This window comes from Cervus canadensis, chromosome 14 (genome assembly GCF_019320065.1).
Source record: "Cervus canadensis isolate Bull #8, Minnesota chromosome 14, ASM1932006v1, whole genome shotgun sequence".
Lineage (NCBI taxonomy): Eukaryota > Metazoa > Chordata > Mammalia > Artiodactyla > Cervidae > Cervus > Cervus canadensis.
This window is the reverse complement of record NC_057399.1, coordinates 30,285,299-30,292,790: the sequence shown is the minus strand read 5'-3', so window position 1 is coordinate 30,292,790 and position 7,492 is coordinate 30,285,299.

Sequence of the window (7,492 nt, the reverse complement as noted above, 5' to 3'; positions counted from 1 at the left end):
AATGGGAGCCAAGATGGCGGAGGAGTAGGACGGGGAGACCACTTTCTCTCCTACAAATTCATCGAAAGAATAACTGAACGCAGAGCAAACTTCACAGAACAACTTCTGATCGCTAGCTGAGGTCATCAGGCGCCCAGAAAAGCAGCCCATTGTCTTCGAAAGGAGTGCTGTATAGCTGGAGAAGTCCTGAGACTACAGGAAGAATAAAACTGAAATCCAGAGGCAGGAGACTTAAGCCCAAAACCTGAGAACACCAGAAAACTCCTGACTACATGGAACTTTAAGTAATAAGTGACCGTCCAAAAGCCTCCATACCTACACTGAAACCAACCACCACCCAAGAGCCAATAAGCTATAGAGCAAGACATACCACGCAAATTCTCCAGCAACACAGGAACATAGCCCTGAACGTCAACATACAGGCTGCCCAAGGTCACACCTAACACATAGACCCATCTCAAAACTCACTACTGGACACTCCATTGCTCTCCAAAGAGAAGAAATCAAGTTCCACGCACCAGAACACTGACGCAAGCTTCCCTAACCAGGAAACCTTGACAAGCCAATCATCTAACCCCACCCACTGGGTAAATCTTCCACAATAAAAAGGAACCACAGACCTCCAGAATACAGAAAGCCCACTCCAGACACAGCAATCTAAACAAGACGAAAAGGCAGAGAAATACCCAACAGGTAAAGGAACATGAAAAATGCCCACCAAGTCAAACAAAAGAGGAGGAGATAGGAAATCTACCTGAAAAAGAATTTAGAATAATGATAATAAAAATGATCCAAAATCTTAAAAACAAAATGGAGTTACAGATAAATAGCCTGGAGACAAAGATTGAAAAGATACAAGAATTGTTTAATAGACTAGAAGAAATAAAAAAGAGTCAATTAAATATGAATAATGCAATAAATGAGATCAAAAACACTCTGGAGGGAACCAACAGTAGAATAATGGAGGCAGAAGATAGGATAAGTGAGGTAGAAGATAAAATGGTGGAAATAAATGAAGCAGAGAGGAAAAAAGAAAAAAGGATCAAAAGAAACGAGGACAACCTCAGGGACCTCTGGGACACTGTGAAACGCCCCAACATTCGAATAATAGGAGTTCCAGAAGAAGAAGACAAAAAGAAAGGCCATGAAGAAAATACTCGAGGAGATAATAGCTGAAAACTTCCCTAAATGGGGGAAGGAATAGTCCACCCAAGTCCAAGAAACCCAGAGAGTCCAACAGGATAAACCCAAGGTGAAACACCCCAAGACACATATTAATCAAATTAACAAAGAACAAATATTAAAAGCAGCAAGGGAGAAACAACAAATAACACACAAAGGGATTCCCATAAGGATAACAGCTGATCTATCAATAGAAACCCTTCAGGCCAGAAGGGAATGGCAGGACATACTTAGAGTAATGAAGAGAATAACCTACAACCTAGATTACTGTATCCAGCAAGGATCTCATTCAGATATGAAGGAGAATTCAAAAGCTTTACAGATAAGCAAAAGCTGAGAGAATTCAGCACCACCAAACCCGCTCTTCAACAAATGCTAAAGGATCTTCTCTAGACAGGAAATACAGAAAGGTTGTATAAACATGAACCCAAAACAACAAAGTAAATGGCAACGGGACCACACCTATCAATAATTACCCTCAATGTAAATGGGTTGAATGCCTCAACCAAAAGACAAAGATTGGCTGAATGGATACAAAAACAAGACCCTATATATGCTGTTACAACGAGACCCACCTCATAAACAAGAGACACATACAGACTAAAAGTGAAGGGCTGGGAAAAAAATATTCCATGCAAACGGAGATCAAAAGAAAGCAGGAGTAGCAATACTCATATCAGATAAAATAGACTTTCAAATAAAGGATGTGAAAAGAGACAAAGAAGGCCACTATATAATGATCAAAGGATCAATCCAAGAAGAAGATATAACAATTATAAATATATATGCACCCAACATAGGAGCACCGCAATATGTATGGCAAACACTAACGAGTATGAAAGAGGAAATTAATAGTAAAACAATAATAGTGGGAGACTTTAATACCCCACTCACAACTATGGATAGATCAACTAAACAGAAAATTAACAAGGAAACACAAACTTTAAATGACACAATGGACCAGCTAGACCTAATTGATATCTATAGGACATTTCACCCCAAAACAATCAACTTCACCTTTTTCTCAAGTGCACACGGAACCTTCTCCAGAATAGATCACATCCTGGGCCATAAATCTGGTCTTGGAAAATTCAAAAAAATTGAAATCATTCCAGTCATCTTTTCTGACCACAGTGCAGTAAGATTAGATCTCAATTACAGGAAAAAATTGTTAAAAATTCAAACATATGGAGGCTAAATAACACGCTTCTGAATAACCAACAAATCATAGAAGAAATCAAAAAAGAAATCAAAATATGTATAGAAATGAATGAAAATGAAAACACAACAACCCAAAACCTATGGGACACTGTAAAAGCAGTGCTAAGGGGAAGGTTCATAGCATTACAGGCTTACATCAAGAAACAAGAAAAAAAACAAATAAATAACCTAACTCTACACCTAAAGCAATTAGAGAAGGAAGAAATGAAGAACCCCAGGGTTAGCAGAAGGAAAGAAATCTTAAAAATCAGGGCAGAAATAAATGCAAAAGAAACTAAAGAGACCATAGCAAAAATCAACAAAGCTAAAAGCTGGTTTTTTGAAAAAATAAACAAAATTGACAAACCATTAGCAAGACTCATTAAGAAACAAAGAGAGAAGAACCAATTAACAAAATTAGAAATGAAAATGGAGAGATCACAACAGACAACACTGAAATACAAAGGATCATAAGAGACTACTACCAGCAGCTCTATGCCAATAAAATGGACAACTTGGATGAAATGGACAAATTCTTAGAAAAGTATAACCTTCCAAAACTGAACCAGGAAGAAATAGAAGATCTTAACAGACCCATCACAAGCAAGGAAATCGAAACTGTAATCAAAAATCTTCCAGCAAACAAAAGCCCAGGACCAGATGGCTTCACAGCTGAATTCTACCAAAAATTTAGAGAAGAGCTAACACCTATCTTACTCAAACTCTTCCAGAAAATTGCAGAAGAAGGTAAACTTCCAAACTCATTCTATGAGGCCACCATCACCCTAATTCCAAAACCAGACAAAGATGCCACAAAAAAAGAAAACTACAGGCCAATATCACTGATGAACATAGATGCAAAAATCCTTAACAAAATTCTAGCAAACAGAATCCAACAACATATTAAAAAAATCATACACCATGACCAAGTGGGCTTTATCCCAGGAATGCAAGGATTCTTTAATATCCGCAAATCAATCAATGTAATACACCACATTAACAAATTGAAAGATAAAAACCATATGATTATCTCAATAGATGCAGAGAAAGCCTTTGACAAAATTCAACACTCATTTATGATTAAAACTCTCCAAAAAGCAGGAATAGAAGGAACATACCTCAACATAATAAAAGCTATATATGACAAACCCACAGCAAGCATCACCCTCAATGGTGAAAAATTGAAAGCATTTCCCCTGAAATCAGGAACAAGACAAGGGTGCCCACTCTCACCACTACTATTCAACATAGTGTTGGAAGTTTTGGCCACAGCAATCAGAGCAGAAAAAGAAGTAAAAGGAATCCAGATAGGAAAAGAAGAAGTGAAACTCTCACTGTTTGCAGATGACATGATCCTCTACATAGAAAACCCTAAAGACTCTACCAGAAAATTACTAGAGCTAATCAATGAATATAGTAAAGTTGCAGGATATAAAATTAACACACAGAAATCCCTTGCATTCCTATATACTAACAATGAAGAAAACAGAAAGAGAAATTAAGGAAACAATACCATTCACCATTGCAACAAAAAGAATAAAATACTTAGGAGTATATCTACCTAAAGAAACAAAAGACCTATACATAGAAAACTATAAAACACTGATGAAAGAAATCAAAGAGGACACAAACAGATGGAGAAACATACCGTGTTCATGGATTGGAAGAATCAATATTGTCAAAATGGCTATTCTACCCAAAGAAATCTATAGATTCAACGCAATCCCTATCAAGCTACCAACGGTATTTTTCACAGAACTAGACCAAAGAATTTCACAGTTTGTATGGAAATACAAAAAAACCTCGAATAGCCAAAGTAATCTTGAGAAAGAGAAGAATGGAACTGGAGGAATCAACCTGCCTGACTTCAGACTCTACTACAAAGCCACAGTCATCAGACAGTATGGTACTGGCACAAAGACAAGAAATTAGATCAATGGAACAAGAATAGAAAGCCCAGAGATAAATCCACGAACCTTACGGACACCTTATCTTTGACAAAGGAGACAAGGATATACAATGGAAAAAAGACAACCTCTTTAACAAGTGGTGCTGGGAAAACTGGTCAACCACTTGTAAAAGAATGAAACTAGAACACTTTCTAACACCATACACAAAAATAAACTCAAAATGGATTAAAGATCTAAATGTTAAGACCAGAAACTATAAAACTCCTAGAGGAGAACATAGGCAAAACACTCTCCGACATAAATCACAGCAAGTTCTCTATGACCCACCCTCCCAGAATATTGGAAATAAAAGCAAAACTAAACAAATGGGACCTAATGAAACTTAAAAGCTTTTTGCACTACAAAGGAAACTATAATAAGATGAAAAGACAGCCCCTCAGATTGGGAGAAAATAATAGCAAATGAAGAAACAGACAAAGGATTAATCTCAAAAATATACAAGCAACTCCTGCAGCTCAATTCCAGAAAAATAAATGACCCAATCAAAAAATGGGCCAAAGAACTAAACAGACATTTCTCCAAAGAAGACATACAGATGGCTAACAAACACATGAAAAGATGCTCAACATCACTCATTATCAGAGAAATGCAAATCAAAACCACAATGGGGTACCATTACACGCCAGTCAGGATGGATGCTATCCAAAAGTCTACAAGCAATAAATGCTGGAGAGGGTGTGGAGAAAAGGGAACCCTCTTACACTGTTGGTGGGAATGCAAACTAGTACAGCCACTATGGAGAACAGTGTGGAGATTTCTTAAAAAACTGGAAATAGAACTGCCATATGACCCAGCAATCCCACTTCTGGGCATACACACTGAGGAAACAAGATCTGAAAGAGACACGTGCACCCCAATGTTCATCGCAGCACTGTTTATAATAGCCAGGACATGGAAGCAACCTAGATGCCCATCAGCAGATGAATGGATAAGGAAGCTGTGGTACATATACACCATGGAATATTACTCAGCCGTTAAAAAAGAATTCATTTGAATCAGTTCTAATGAGATGGATGAAACTGGAGCCCATTATACAGAGTGAAGTAAGCCAGAAAGATAAAGAACATTACAGCATACTAACACATATATATGGAATTTAGAAAGATGGTAATGATAACCCTATATGCAAGACAGAAAAAGAGACACAGAAATACAGAACAGACTTTTGAACTCTGTGGAAGAATGTGAGGGTGGGATTTTTCAAAAGAACAGCATGTATACTATCTATGGTGAAACAGATCACCAGCCCAGGTGGGATGTATGAGACAAGTGCTCGGGCCTGGTGCACTGAGAAGACCCAGAGGAATCGGGTGGAGAGGGAGGTGGGAGGGGGGATCGGGATGGGGAATACGTGTAAATCTATGGCTGATTCATATCAATGTATGACAAAACCCACTGCAATGTTGTGAAGTAATTAGCCTCCAACTAATAAAAAAAAAAGAAAAAAAAAAAAAAAACCTGTGTTTTATAAGGACACATACCAACAAAAGGACATGCATAGAGCACATTGAAATGGTTGCCTTCGGACAGGTAAGGAATAGCAGTAGGATATAGGGAGAAGAAGAAAAAAAATATGAGCAGTCTTTTGAAGCCAAAGATAATAATGAACCTTGGAGAAGTATGATTAACTTAGCCAGAGTGTCTGAAAAGGAAAAAGAAGAGTTCTAGCAAAATAGATACAATTGAATTGTTAAAAGTGTCTAAAATCATATACATTTCTTGAGAAACTGGCACTTATTTGTTTATTTATTCTCTGAAGCTCTGACGAGTGTTTAATCTGCTTGTGTAAGTATCTCAAATAGGACCAAAAAACCATAAAAATAATTCAGGGAATTGGAATGGTGAGTATATAGAAAAGATAAGGCAAATTCAGGTGTGGGGTTACTATCCAAAATTCACACCTGAAGTCCTATAGATTTATTAGAGATGGGTCTCAGATTTGGCACCACACTATGGAGATGTCCTCCTTAGGCATCCACATTATCTGTAGTAACAGCCACCACAAAACCACTCAAGTACTAAGAAGCAGCCCAACTATTTCCCATCCTGAGATCAGAGAGAAATTTCTTCCTTGGGCTCTCCTAAGAAGGGTACTGTGTAATGGAATAGCGGCCTAGAAAATGAATTTCTATGGAAAGACTCATTCCAAAGCATGTCAGATACCTAAATGCTAATTTACTCTAACAGGTTTTGGGCTCCTTGCATTTCTGCACAATATCTAGGTTTCAGTTCTGAAAGAGCTGAGGAACTGTCCCTGCTGTTACAGGAAATCTGTGGTCCACAGACATTTGGGCTCTTCCACTGAGTTATGAACCAACAGGGCCAGAAATTTCCAGTTATTATAGCAATGGCTAATGAAAGCAAAAAGTAAATGATTCTTCTTCCAGATTTCAGAGTGCTGTTGTCTTGATACCCCTGAAGAAGAGGTGGGAGATGAAGAGAGAATGTTTTCCTCTGTCTTTCCCTGTGTCAACTTTAGCAGAATTAAATTTTTATTGACTAAACACCTAACATAGTAATTATTGTAGAGACTATAGAAAATAAATCCATTATGTGGAAGTGGGTGTCACCAGAAGAGTGAAATCAGCAAAAAGCAGTACAGAATGGGAAGGGTTAGTGGCAGGCACCCGCAGAAAAAGTCCTGTCTGAGAGGTAATCTCCAAATAGACGTTTGAGGGGTATGGGTGGGGCAGGAGAAGGAAAAGGGCAGTCTGGTGTTCTGGGTTTGGAGCAACTGATCAAGTTCTTTTGAGCTTGATTGAAACAACCCGTGAACACTATCCAGTTAGATTTAATTATGTATTTATCAAGTGACCTCTGCTTATTAATTCAGGTTTTGAGAGCCTGAAAAAGGGAGGTATGGAAGATTGATGACAAAATAGCTGTAGTGATTTCCTTTCCTATATCATGTAATGTGACTTTGTGATTCATTCCATTAGTAGGTGAACACTGTTTCTCCACACCTTGAATCTAGGCTGGCTTTGTGACTTGTTTTGGCCACTAAAATGTGGTAGAATTGGTAGTGTACCAGTTTTAAGCATAGATCAAATGTGTGCGTGTATCTGTGTCCTACTCTTTGTGACCCCAGGGACTGTAGCCCACCAGGCTCTTCTGTCCATGGGATTTCCCAGGCAAGAATA